At 29.6% G+C, this 15,702-nt stretch overlaps 1 protein-coding gene across 2 annotated transcripts in view; it reads right to left on the bottom strand.

Annotated features, from left to right (window-relative positions):
* The window catches only part of LOC148227968 (uncharacterized), a 79,562-nt gene extending 67,695 nt beyond the window's left edge, over window positions 1-11,867 (bottom strand). For both annotated transcript variants that reach the window (XM_088199676.1, XM_088199674.1), the window contains exon 1: window positions 11,576-11,867. The gene's annotated coding sequence lies outside the window, so the exon portion shown is untranslated. The remainder of the gene's footprint in view (window positions 1-11,575) is intronic.
* Window positions 11,868-15,702: the final 3,835 nt, after the last annotated feature.

Here is a 15,702-nt window from a genome sequence, read left to right on the forward strand (position 1 = left end):
TATTTAATGTTCATTTTTCAATATTTTAATGCACAAATCATACATTTTAGTGAACACCACAAATAAAATGTTGATCAGGTTACCCCAATGCGTCTCAATTATCGTAAAACGATACATAATATTATTTCAATACAAAAAAATATATCAGAAATAATACATACACTTACAAAAAATCATACATATGTAGTATTATATTTTTAATGTAAATTATAATATAATATAAATTATACAAATATTAATATAATTTCAAAAATTTAACATACATGGAAAATAAAAAGATATCTTATTATTTTCAACGTACCATTTATATCGGTCAGTCGTTGTTCGAATTGGCTGAATTCCGACAGCGACATTAACATATTATAATATACCACACAAACGCGGGCGGTATTTCAATATCTCGCAGTGATGTTTAATTCGTGACTACAGTGCGTATAAAAAAAACATACGATTCATATCTGTTACGCCACCACACGTTCGATACATTGCAATATATTGTAATAACTAGAGTTGCAAAATATAATTTTGCCTTCCATTGACACCACGATTGTAATCGCAGTGTCAATGAAAGTGGACACGGCCGTGTTCGCAAAAATATCTAGAAATCTAGATCATTATATTTTAGAAAAGTTTACATATTCTAAAATACAGTTTGCGATATCCTCTTTGCATAAAAACACAATAATGTGTGGTAATGAGTCATAGATTGCTAAATATGGACCGTGCGAATCTAGCTTGTGAAAAAATATGTATCAAATGAAATGGGGGGGATGATCTTATAGATTGTTTTCGAAATTCTATTCCACTAGCTTAAACATAAAATCGATTATTAATAGAAATAGTGAATGCTTTAACGGTTATAGCTGGTTGTTTTATATCAAATTAAAGGTTAGATATTAACTTTCACTCATCCGCCTCAATTTAATTCACCCATTATGAGTGAATTATTAATTAATGAATTATAACTATATATGTATATAAATAATTATAGCTGTTCTTAGTAGTAATCAAGTACTAATATAATATAAGGTATAAGAGGAAATGATATTTATATATAATAAATTACACGAAAGTCGTATACGTGCATTTAATTAGATTGTAAATTCTTCTGGAATTTATGACGACAGTAAAATTTCAAGGTTTACGTGGAATTAAAATAAAAGAAAATGTCATTTATAAACAAGTTTCACAGCTATTATAGCAACAGTTTTTCATAACTACAAATTCAAGTTGACCTTGTTATACGACGCCTAAAATTTAATTTGAACCATATTTTTTATTCTCTGTAATAAAATATATTCTTTCAAGTGTTTAAAGATATAATTTCGCTAATAGATATATTTTTTTCTTAGAATCGAAATGAAATACGATTCTTATGGACAATCAGTCACAGCTATGTCATTCGGACCGAATTATCGGATAAGAAAAAAACTATATAACAATACACAATATAACCGTATATAAAGTGATTCAATTATGATTATTTAGATCTGTATTAGAGAGGCATTCCTTACGAAGTGGAGCGAGGATCGTATTATATTTTTTTTTCTCAGAGAAGAAGATTTGGAACATTACGAAAAACGACAAGTTATATAAAACGGTTCATTCGATTCGCACGATAACTATGTGAAGCGTTATTATTACAGTCGTTTCATTTCAGCAATTTGACGAAATTCTGTCTGCTAATTATTGCCTAAAATTAATTAAAGTCGAATTGTTACATAGAAAACGCTACCGTTTGTGAAAAAAGAGATCAAAGGCTCATTGGGGCGGATTTGGAATTGTTCACGCGCTTCACATAAATTTGATTAGAAATGGTATGTAATTAGTCGAACGCTAGAGATGCATCTGGTTAATGTGCATTTTGTCCTTTGAGAAGACGATATCCCAAAGTTTTGGGTCTAATTTTAAAGCTGGAGATTATTATTAGAGCGTTTAGATAAAATTGGACAAGTTTGGAATTTATACGTTAGTAATGGATGCACTTATGGTAGAAGAAAAAAATACATATTTAAATTTAATAAAATAAATTTAATAAATATTTCATAAGTAAGGCGTTTGTGAGATATTAGTTATTAGTATATATGGATCATTAATATATTTGTATATAAAACAAATATATTATAAAATATTCAATTTATAGTATTAAAATTATACGGTTTCATTTTAATTAACAGAAACAATAACCAATTTTTGTGAAAATTAAAATACAATAAACAATTATTATCAACACCGAACACAATCAGAACTAATTTGCATTCGTTTTAATCTAACCAAAATCCGATAAGGTTTTAATTAACTCACGTATCTCGCACACGTATATGAGCTCGTTAACGCACGTACTTAAATACGCACAAGGCTTTTGTTAGTTCGTCCATTGTGTTCTCTTTTATTTCATTTTCTTATAATTTTATAGGCAATTTACACAACAACAAAAAATTGCCGGAGAAAATCGTTTGGTTATTTGTTTCACTTTTTTCTAATCCCACATCTAATTTTGTGAACTAGGTGAAAGTGTTCTTCCGCAAATCGATTCTCTCGGACTTTTTTAGAGCACGCATTGACGACATTCGTGGGAATTGATCGTATGTATCTGGAATAACGCCCTTCAAAAAAAATGTGAAAAAAACGCTGAAAGGAAATGGAAAACAATGGGAAAACGCGTGCGATTTGTGAGCGGTTCTGGTTCGCTGCGTACAAACGAGCGTGCAGTTTAGCGTGTAGTTAAATTAATTGATACACGGACGATCAATTGCAGAAATTAACCGAAAAAATGAAAAACAGTAACAGATTAACGCTCGTAAGTTATTTGGAAGGTTATGTACAATTAGAATCAATTTGATTGTATAAAATAGCATTTAGGTCGAGTAGACTAATAAAATATTGTTAAGGAATATCATTGAATAATTAAATAAATTAATGAAACTTTTAGTCAAACTAATGTTTATAAAATTTGGAGTCAACCTAAACTTAAAAAATCTATCTATCTTAGTAAAAAAATTATATATAAATTTATTACTTAATTTTACATACACATCAACAACCTTTGTGGTAAAAATATATTTAAACTATTTTGCAGGTATTTTTATTATGAAAATTCGCGTTATTAAAAAAAATTATTGAGTTGATTCTATGCGTAATTTATTTATTATTTACACTGCAAATAATAATATAAATTAAAATAAATTTTAAATATTTCAATTAGGTATTGTATAACTACTTCTTTTCGTATTAAAAAAATATTTAATGACAAAAATCTAGATTCTTAAAAAAAAAAGAATGATACACTTTTAATTGGTGTCCTTTTTGTGATATTATTTTCCTTACTATTTTATTACTATTTACTTATATGGTGTATAAACAAAATACTTGTTTCCGCTATAAATATAATTTTAACCTAGCCTGAGCGAAGCGGGGGGCGTTGGTACCCTATTTTATGTTTTTTCCCATATATTTTTAATTAAGAATGTTAAAAGTATATTTTAAATACACCTTTAATAGCAGATAACACATATGTTATATCAATGTTGGATGATTATTTTAGTAATAGAATTAGAAAAAAATTAAATCTGTCAAAAGACTTTCTCGATTTTATTATAGAAGTATTAGATTTGCATTAACATTAAACCTATAGTGCGATAGAATGACCCAATCATATTATTGCGGGCAAAAAGGTAAATATTTAGGATGTGAATGGAGTAAAAAAATATGGTTTTATTTTATGGATTGAAGAAATCCAAAATAAAACATAAAATACCGTATACAAAAAATAATAATTATAAAGGAATCAGCAATAAATCTGGGGTCCAGCCGTCCCCCTGTTAGTACAGGAAGTATTGCTTTATATTTAATGTCTACCTGCTAAGCGTTAAGCTTAAAACTGTGTTTGAGGTAAGGTAGGAGTCAACTGAGGAACTATTTGATGCAACTAATGAGTAAGTAACATTAATTTAATGTTATTTTTTTAATAAAAAATACAATAATTTTCTTAAATTGTCTTTACATCAAGTAACTACAAATTATATATGGATGGGTTGGGGCTCCCCGAAAAAAACTTATAAGGGTTTCGTAAGTCTACAAAGTTTGAAGACCACTGCTTTTAATACATATTGCAATCTGTGCTCTGTTTATAAAATAATAAAAATGGCAATAAAATTCTGGTAAATCGTATTTATGATTAAATTAAAAGCTTGACTTATATAATAATAAATAAATTTAATATACTGACTCTTATACCTGCACTACACTCTCTAGAAGTTGTCCGAACCGAAGTTACAACTGAAGTCAGCCGAGATCTACGACTTCGAGTAAGCGACCACACTGTCGCAAATTTCATATGCCCGCGCGCTTCGCGGCGAAAATGACTTTCGGACGGTGGCTTCTGTCACGTACAGCCGGCATATTTGCGCGCAATTGAAAAAAGTGCCAAATAATCGCAATTCTTAAATTGTCATATTATTAAAATTACGCTACTGATAATTATAAAAGTTTGTGTGGCACTCACCAATACAATATCAATGAAAACTTTTCGGTCGTAAATATTCAATTTACGCAAAATCTTTGTCGGCTTTTACAAAATGCCATAAGGCATAAAAATGATACTTCAGAATACGAACACCACATCTGTGACTATCCTAGAATTTGTCGTCATCGATTCTAAATAAGAATTCGTTATAGTGTGACATTTATATAAACCGATCTAGGAAAATACATAAGGATATTCGAAACGATTTTTTTTTAACAAAATCAAATACCACTAATTATTTAATTTTATATGAAAAAAAATATAATAACAATATTTGTTAGAAGAATATACTATCAAAAATTCAATTAATCCCTTTTGGTGCCCTAAAATATTCAAAGATGTCAGTAAGAGTCTGTTGAAGTCTCCGATAAGCTTGTGGTATTATAACTTAACCACGTAACCACGATGCAGCGCTCGACATGAGTGTTAACCATAGGACGCCTACGCGCATGAACCGAGTCATTCGTTCTATCTCAGTTTGCGAAACACCATATCATTATCTCTCTCACTCTCGTCACTTAACACGCGAGAGAGCGAAAGGAGTAGTATCTCACCGCACGCGCTCGAAAGAGCAGCTCCGACTTCGTTCCCTTTGACTCGTAAATAATGCCGACAATGTTCGGAAGCGCTCGAAGCTGGCCAAGTCGACTGAGTTAACCCCACTTTACCTCCCGCTCTCGGCAATCTCGGACAACTTCCGAGAGATTTTAGAGCGGACAGAACCGAACTAGACCGAAGTATCTTCGAAGTAACCTTGGCCATCTTCTAGAGAGTGTAGTGCAGGCATTAGTCTTTCGTGAGCTACCGCAGCTGGTCATTGTATATTATGATAATTAAAGAAAATATAATTTTAAATGATCCTTATGTATTTTTAAAGCAAAAATTTAACTTTATACCTCTACATAAAATTTGAAACAATTTTGTTTGTAGTATTTTATTAAAAATAATAAGTTGAGTTATATTGTTAAGCCATTATTCATTAGATAAGATTAATTACCAAAACTCGATTTCGCTCCGAAAGTGGACAAGACGGGTTTTGCCACGACCCGCCTCAAATAATCGTGAGAAGTAAATTTGTGCTTTATTTAAGAGATTTACAATTCATTGCACTTTCACGCGAAACTCTATCGGTATTTTGAAACAATACTGTGAGATTTTCGCTAATGATTTATGGCACTCTTGCGTGACTCTTCAGTGCATAAATGTGAATTTTAAAAAAACACATTTTTTTTAGGCAAATCCATTGAATTAAATTTGTGAAGGATATATAAGCATTGAAAGATTTTTTATAAACTTATGATTTCATTTATACTTTTTACATATATTGATAATTTTTTACATTACACAATCTTTTGCAATCTCTTCAAGTTATTGAACCCTCGGTTAACAATTGATTCACATCCGACCTCGTCCGATCGGCAAAGGTCCGTGTCGGTAAGGCACATTCCTTTAACGGACCTCAGCCGTCGAAGATGGTTTCGTTCTGGCAGTAAGTACTTGCTAGGTACGTGAAAGGAGTTCGGCACTTTTCTTTGTTTTGAAACGGATACTATTTTTAAAGTCACGCACATGCAGGGTTTTGATTGTGCAACGGATCGTGTCCAGAGACGTGTCGCAAGAACACAAGAAAGACAGGTGTCGTGACATTTTCGGAAATTACATGTGGCAACCATGCGATGATGGGCCTTGGCTTCCTATGTAATAAATCGTAAGCCCTATGATTCACCACTGAGGCAGGCAATTATGTTTTTTTTTGGTTTGTGATAATGATAAATTTGCGGGCACTTTAATTCTGGGAAAATCTGAATCACTGAGGTTATAGAACTTTAATGCGTTTGGTATATTTCTATCTACTTTATCTAGCTAAGATGTAGCACAAAAACAATTTAGGTGCACCGTGTGAGTAAAATTGTATTTCTGAGTATTTTGTCGCAAGAACAGATAGGTTGTGCAAATTGGCGATGACATTCAAACTAATGGTACAAACTTTTCTAAGAAAAGCGTAAAAATAACAAAAAAGACAAAAAATAAAAATGTAAAAGAAGTAAATTATCCTAGAATGTACTAAGTTACTATTTAAACATCGCTAAAAATTGATATATCGGTCTACAGTACATGCAAAGCAATAATTGTGACCCAATATTTTGGACTGATACTGACAAAAACTAATTTTGAAACAAGCTGAGAAAACATTCTCCCGTATCAAATTGACCATTAGTCTAAGAGTGCACCCACTAAATCATGTGTGACTAAGTGGTGTATTCTCGCGGAAACAATGCAATTAAAAAATAATGTCTAAGGTTATAATTAAATAAATCTAATCTGAACCGAGATTCTCACGCTAAAATGTAACATAAAATTGGATTTTCAGTAAGTTATAGCTTATATTAATATAAAATTCAAGATCTACAATTTTCCACCTAGTTGAGGACAATATTTTGCAATAATTAATATAGATATAACGTCAATACGAAACTCTTTCAGGTTTCCATAAAACAAGAGTTCGGATTTGCTTTGCAAAATCATTCTACCTCGAGAAAACAAACTGTGAGGTTTACCATAAGTTTTTACTATATTTTCCTGTAACTATTAAAAAAAATATGATTTTTGTACTGATTTCACATTCAATTTGTAATGTTTATTTTTCATTTATTCATCCATATCAATCGTGAACCTCGAATAAACTCGAATAAATAGCTGTGTCATTTATTTTGAACTTAATAACCGATTTATTTCTGTTAATAGTACAATATATCAGTATTTTTTTCATACATGCTTACTCACTTGTCAATTTAGTTTCTTTCAAAAGGGTAATACTAACTTTAATGAGCGATAAATTTACTGCTGTTTGTTATCTGAAATTATATATATAAGTAGACATTTTAGAGCTTTTAAAATAAAATATAGTCAAAAAAACTTTTGTTAGGATAATATGTGCGATTGGTGCCTATTTAATTATTTTAAAATTATTTTAAAATATGTATAAATACGAAATATCTAATTCAAGCAATCATAAAAGTGTTTCGCTGGTCCTTCGAAGCTACGGTAAAACCGGCATCTCGCGAGATTCAAGGTCGCGCGAGAATAAGAAGATCGCAACTTCTCTTCGAGGAAAAAAGGCAAAACAATTAAAATATGTTTTTCTGGTTTTCAGGCCGAAGGGGTGTAACACCAAAAAAAATATGGTAACAGTTTATTTATAAAGTTACGCGCGTCTTGTAATATTAAGGATTGTTTTTATTTGTGATAATAATGGATGCTAACAATAAAATAAAATGAAACTACATTACTTTAAATGTAAAGTTCATTTAATAATTTAGTTGCTATGTTACTTTTAATATAATATGTATTACTATCAATATACACAGATTTAAATTATTTTCTATTAAATATGTAATATAAAAATAGTTCTATACCATGAAATTGTATATTAAGTGCTTTTAAATGCTATATAAATAACAGGCTACAAATGAATGTATATGTTTGGTTCTTTATATTACGTTTTCTATTTGGTTATATAATTAAACTGTCAGTTTTAATGAGGTGACAGAGGGTAGCGTATTTCTTTTCCTGACACAAAAGTGCTCTCAGGCTCTTAAGATTTTATTTAAGCAGTCACTCTTGACATTAAAAATATTATATAATATATATTTTTTACAGAATATTTAATTTCAACAAAATACTGCTATTTTGTAATAAATATTATATAGCACAACTGCATTTTTTATTAAGCTAGTTTATTACCTCAAAGCTTGATAACAAAGAGCAAATATTTAAGGGTTCCTACCCTCGATAAACCTTTACCTTTACCCCCTACCGTTAAATAAATTATTTTTATTCCCAGACATTCTTATCTAAATGCGTTTAGAGTTATTCATAGACTTACATAATATACATACTTCTAAGAACGCATTTGGTTGCGATTGATAGCTTATCTACACCTGATAGCTGGCTGTGATTTACGATTTCGTAACATGACCAGGTATTTTTGCGAAAGTTTTAACATTTTTTAGCACAGCACAAGGTCACAAACTTTCACCTTAATCATTAGAATTTATTAACAATGTGTGTCGCGTAGCACCTGAACTTGTGTTATTGAGTCCAATGCAAACAGTCGGTGTTATCGCAAGCCAAACAGACGATAGACCAATATAAAGTATGTTAAGCAAACGTTTGCCTATTCTCTAATTGCCTTTTTGATAATAATTGTTACTGAACGTGCTGTTGAATTAGATCAAAGGTTAACTAATTAGCAAACAGTTGTAAATCAGATGGATTAAATTATTTTCGTACAGTGGACTAAACCTAAGCTTTAATTTGTATTGTATATTACAGAATACACAGATAATCAAGTTTGGATGAAATTTATAAATAAATTATAATTATTATAATTAAATAAATAATTAATATTGCATAATACATTATTAAATTAATTAATGTTACTTTATTTATTTATATTAAAGCATTATCATTAAGTTTTTAGAATCATAAATATATAATATTTCAATAAATTTACATATTAGTATTGATTTTGTTGTTTCGTTTCCTTATATTTTAAATAATATAAGTATTTGACATACAAAATACGATAAAATTTAAAAACAACATTTATTTATTGAAAATCTGCGGTTGCAACATGACAGTTGTTAACCTTATGCTTTACAATGGGGTAAACGCAGTAATTAATGAGACTTCAGACTGAATTAAAATCTGAAAATTGGTGACATCCATTTTTTAAATTATAAACGACCAATAGATCATCTCAAACTGTCTTGAAAGTATAATGTTAAGTAAATAAAAATTTAATAATAATCAGTCAAAATAAAATTCATTATAATATGAACAATAGTTTTTGAAAGTGGTTTAAGTCAATTTATTCATATGCTTGTGTTTGAATCAAAGCTAAAAATATAAGCAAACATTAAGCAATTCGCATAATGTTTTTAAAACTATAAGCTTGTTAAATAATATTTAATAAAATAAACGATTTTTTAGCTACAAATATTTTCAATAATAACAAATTATAAAAACATATAATCAATAACAACTTTAAATTAATTTTTAATTGAAGTGGCTTATCTGAAATGTTTTTATAATGTAAAAAATGAAGACATGTAAGTAAACAAATAATCAGTTATATTTTATTGTATTTAAGTATTAAAAGCAAATTATTAAAGATAACTTTTAAATTTCAATATTACTGCTCCTTTACACTTAGCATAATGAAGATGTAATGGTGAATATGAGATATGTAAGGCAGTAAACTCAATTATGATTATTCAGAATGGACTGATTTAACTTTCAAGAAAAACGTTCCTGTGACAAAATTTACAGTGCAATTTATTTTTATTAATTTATGAGAATATTGTGCACTATTGCCTGTGTGATTATAAATATAAGAAAAGGATATTATTATCGGACTTTTTTTCCCTCCAAAAATGGACTTATATCACTTAAAAAAAAATGGGTTATATATTTATTACTGCAACGTGACAGGCGTTAGCCCAATGTGTTGCAGCGAGGTACACAATTAGCAACTACTAAGTAAATAGTGAAACACCATACTAAAATGTGTTTATTGATATGACATATTTTAATAATTTAAAACTATAATTATAGCTTATAATCATTATAAGCACGATTAGCTCGATTTAATTTTAGTTGTTAATAACAATAACCTGTGATGACCGATACAAATTATAATTATATAATAATATCTAATTCCGACCTTCCAGACTCGATAGAAATTGAAAAACAGAAATAGAAATAGATATGTACCCAGATCTTTTTAGATATAATCATGCTAGTATAATATTTGTATTGCTATTTTTATCAAATACCCTCATCATATTCTTGATCCTTCGAGCAAGTGTTTATATAATAGTTAGAACTATTTTTAAGCTTGAGTAAAATAAATATTTTATTTGTTTTACCAATAAAATAATATTGATACTAATATAAAATATTAGTTACCACTTAGGTTAACATTGACAGAGACGATATAAATTATAGTATTAATTTTATAAATATTAGAGCAATAATATCGAAGAAAAATAATATATATAGATAAACCTTATTCGTTACTTAAGACAGTTTGTAAAATTTGTATAATATAGCTTTTTTAAATAGCGCAATATAGACTAATACTAGTATATATTACTAAATATGTACTTTAATATTACTATATTAAATAAAATTTAATTTAAAAGAACGTGAAAATATTTGACGTTAACCACTTATTAAATTGAGGTGGTATTTATTCATTAATTTGTATTTATGAAATACACCTAGCCATCTGTTTCTGAAAAATATTTAAGTTTAGAGTATTTTTTTATCAAATTTAGGTACAAATTGAATCAAGCTTTAACTTTGTTAAAAAATATTGTATATACAAACTGTACATACAAAAAGTAATATTAAATAGTATGCAAAACAATTTTTGATAATAATTAATCGTTTGACTGCTTATATAATTTAAAAAAAATTGTTTAGTTAACATTTAAAAGCATTAAATTAAAAACTATAATTTAAGCTGTAATTATACAACTAAATTCAACATTAAGTGAATATAAATATCGAGTTTTAGATGTATAAATATGATAAAAAATATTTACAATAAACTTGAATATTTTCTTCAAAGAAAAGTTTATTTGAGTTGTTAGGTGAAAGCTCGATTTTTTTAAAAAATTATTTACTACAATATAAGGAACATATATGAAAACCTAATCTGTGATTATCGATCGGAATTTTAATTATATAATAATAAATAATTCAGTATTCACAGACGCGATAAAAATATTTAGAATAAGCTTCTTCAAAGGGTTAGAGCTATGTATATGTATAATAAATTTAGTATATACACAAATATGTGTAATATAATATCAATTATTAGACATAAACTTTCCTATATTATTCAAATTAAAAACAATAAACAAGTGAACATTTTGATTTTTCAGTATAAAATAAACAATTGATATTTACACCTTAAATAATTAGTATTAAGACCGCAACTAACAATAGGCAAATAACAGTTTAAGGCAATCGATTTACCTGTTTCGTTCATAGCAGGTGAGTCGGTTCAAGATGACTCAAATGATGTTCGAAGATGGTCAGAAATAAGGATGACGCCACGAGATGCACTAATCACAACAAAACAAAATATTTAGCACACCTGTGCAAAAATTCCGAATCCACAGAAAAAACTTTTAAAGCACGCGCACTATGGCGTAGTATGTTGCATGCAACTATAAGCGAGTTCACTTTTGTTTATCCTACGGTTGCTAGGCAACTGAATCTGACGCGAGCGACGGCGCCCACTCACGGCGACGTGTGAACGCAGACTGGGGTCGCACTGTTGCGAACAACTGTTCGCTATTAATCAGAGGTGGTCGACAACCTTTTAACGGCGCCCGGCGAATTTAATATTTTTTCCTAGAATATGTATTACGAAAGTGAATTGCGTAGCGGTGATTTATTAAATATTAAATTGCGATGCATTTGTTTCTCGCTGGCTTCCAAATTGATTTTAATGTAATGTGGTCATTCAATAAGATGTGTTTTTGAATGAGTCTCATTTAAAATTTTATTAAGAAAAAAATAAGACGGTTATTATTTAATCAGACGGACAAATGAATTGTATTAGTGATCGTAGATCGTTTAATGTTGAGCTTGACTTGTTTGACGGAGCTTCTGATACAAGTCCTTTGTAGTCAAACTTAATGAGGAACAACATTAAATTGCGACGGTCTGAGCAGTATGTCTCGATTAATGCTAATACTGTGTGCTTTGAACGGCAAATAAAATTATTTAAATTTAATTCTTTTTAATTATAAAAAATAATAACACTCACGAGAAACAATATATCACCGGAAGACAAAAAGCACCGCAAGCCACAACAGTCCCGTTTCACAATTCGACCTCGGAAATGTCCATCAAGCAAATGTCACTTTCTAGAGGCGTATACTTATTTCGTTGTTTTAAGAAACTGGTGCAATCATTGGCTGGATGATCGCTGAAAAATTGTAATTGGTCAGTAAGATTTTCGGCATTGAATACATAAAGCTGGTCGCCAATGAGACTCCAGTAGAGCTCGCAGACTCTGGCGGACACTCGAAGAGACTAGCAGACACTGTCATGGACGATCGCATCCTGAGAAGGACTCCACCATACGAGCACCGCAGCAGAGAGGGATCAACCTCCGCAATACTGTCGCTGCCACACCAAACAGAACTCTAAGGATCTTCCACGGACATCATCCCTACGCCAGCTTCTCCACCACCGCTCAGAGAATAACGATCTCGCCCAACATAGTCCGTCACAATATTTAATATAATCTAATAAAATTCTCACTAGTTTCCGCCTGCGTCTTACTGGCTGCGAAGTCACACCCCAAAGAGTTAGCAACCCGAAAGTGGTGGACCCCGACTTGATACGAACACGCAAAGCTCATACCCAAAATATGTTTAATTAAAATTTGTTAAGTGTAAAAGCTAGCTATATTAAGCTAAATAAATTAATTAAATAATAATAATTCACTCTATCGGTAATGACGATAGAAAAATAATGTTTATCGATAGTGTTTTTTCTAGGAATTATTTCTTTGCCAGTGTTTTGCGAATACAATGTTATCAAATGTGTTGGTGTTTCTGCTATTGTCTGTTGTTATTTTTATTATTTTATTACATTGTCGATATAATTATAAGAAGATATAAATAATTGGGCAATAAGAACAGTAAATAGTATATTTTTGTCTATATTTTATATGGTCCGACAATATTTTAGGGATAATAAATATCGATAAGATAGTTAAATAAAACTAAAAATGTTATTTTCTTATTAAAGGTTTGTTTGTAAGCTTTGTTTATTTACCAGCACGGTAGACCAGTAGTATAACCAGTGGCTAATAACTGAAAGATCTGGGTTTAAATCCCATATGAACACTGTGTTTTTCAATTTTCATCTTGATTGGGAGATCGGAATTAATTTTTATTCCGAATATCATCGCAAATAATGTTTTTATTTATTTTACTAGAATGAATTGATTTTTAAATGAACATATAGTGATTAGTAATTTAATTTTAGCTGCATCGTATATAGTATAAGGTATAAAGAAATAAGATAACGAGTGGCACAGATTGATCCGCTCTAGTAGTATTTATTTCCGTTGTATAAAAGTTACATGGTTATTGTAAATTATATGGATGATCGGCGGACGAGGCCCCGCCGGTCGTTGCGCTCCTGTCGTAATCCACCAAATAATGAATGTTGCCCTCGCCAATGTTACGTCAGTGTCGTCGACCCCCACAATATACTTTTGCCTATAAGAAAATATAATACATGTAATAAAATAATAATAAAATATTAATAAATTGTTATCAACAGGCATATTTACAGTGGTTAAGGGTATATCTTAATTTTTTTTTTAATTTCACCAAATATTTTTTATACATATTTTATATATATTTTTTATTTATTACAGCTATTTGTTAAAACACATATTATTGTTTGTATCATAGGCGACTATATAAAAAATTAAAACAATAGTTTTAGCACTTAAGAAATTCTATAAAATAATGTTTGCTTGATATATTTACTTTAAGTTTTATAACAAGATTTGTTTTAGTACACATTTTAATAATACTTTTACATATAATAGTGTACTTCAATATTAGTGTTAGGACCTATTTATTTATTCATTTTGGGTAAAACTTTGCGGCACTCTGCTAGCACTGACGACGGGAAGACGACGACCGGCGGTGTCTCGTCCATCAATCTCTTATACAATAATTCAATATGTAATTATAAGTATTGCTACAAGAAATAGCAAATATAATAATATTTTTTCTAGATGCTATTAGAACTATTTATGAGGAATAAACGCATTGCTTCTCACATGTGTAACACTAACTACGTACACTATATGTATCTTAATGTTTAAGATTGAACGTAAAATGTTTATGATTATCTATGAACCTGAATTCATTTATATTTAAATTTTTAAAGTTAGCTCATTCGCTTACCAAATGTTTGCTACATCTGTCGCTTGATTTCGGTACCTGAGTACCAGACCTGACGTCGGCTTGCCAACAATGTGCACTCGCAGGTATTTATGTTTATTTTGCCGGTCAAATACCAAAAGGTGTGTAATAGTAGTAGTACACATGAAAAACACAAATACTCGGATGCTAATTACCTTTAAATGATGCTGGTAGAAATACATGCGGGACTGTTTTTGCTAATATTTTGCCCGTACTCTAAATTGCCAATGTAATTTATTTTCACCTTTGGTGAACAGGAATTAATTTATCACATTTCAGTGAGAGTTCGTTCTGTATAATTTCAAATGAAGAAGTCTTTCTTAACTTTTGCTCGTCCTTTCCTTTAGGCATTTTGAATTATTACTGAGTAAAATTAATTTTTACTCAGATTATTTTACTGAAAAATAATACTATTAATTCATTTTTAAGACTATTAAAAATTTATCGTTTAAAATTCACCCACTAAAATTGACGCTTGAAAACATATTCGTTGTGTTTTATAAAATCAGACGATATGTTATTATATATACAATAGGTAAGTTCAAGCTACTTTAAACAACAGCAGGGTGTACTGGAATCAGATTATAAACCGATTTCGTTTGGTTGGTGTACGGGTAATTTTCCGCCGGCCGATATGTCCACTATCCACCATTCAAACGCTAAATGACAACGCCGTCTGAAATAGCTAACATTTCGATAATTATAAATATATCAGTAATAGGTGTCAATAAATGTGTATAAAATAATTATAAGTCACTCATTGAGAAGTTTCTTATTACACAGCAAATTTAATTTTAAAGATTGTTTTTAAAAATCTTTCTTTAAATATAATTATGATATAGTTATTAATTTTACAACTTCACTAGTGCACTTTAGGATTTTATAGCGCGCATATTAAAAAACCCATTAACGCCTCGATAAAATCATAACGTCTCTGTTAAGTGATACTTATTGCAAGGTCATCCGATTTTTGGCAGGAGATAAAAACTAATGAAAAAAATGTTATTCAAATTATGCTCCACACTTATGGATCTCAGGAAGTAATTTATTATTATTATCACCTAGCAGTTTAATTCGAGAAAATATTATAATTTATTTAAGTAATATATATATATATTTTTTGTGGTTAAGATGCAACTT

This window comes from Plectrocnemia conspersa, unplaced genomic scaffold (genome assembly GCF_051122295.1).
Source record: "Plectrocnemia conspersa isolate PC_06_02 unplaced genomic scaffold, ASM5112229v1 ptg000012l, whole genome shotgun sequence".
In the NCBI taxonomy this organism is placed as follows: domain Eukaryota; kingdom Metazoa; phylum Arthropoda; class Insecta; order Trichoptera; family Polycentropodidae; genus Plectrocnemia; species Plectrocnemia conspersa.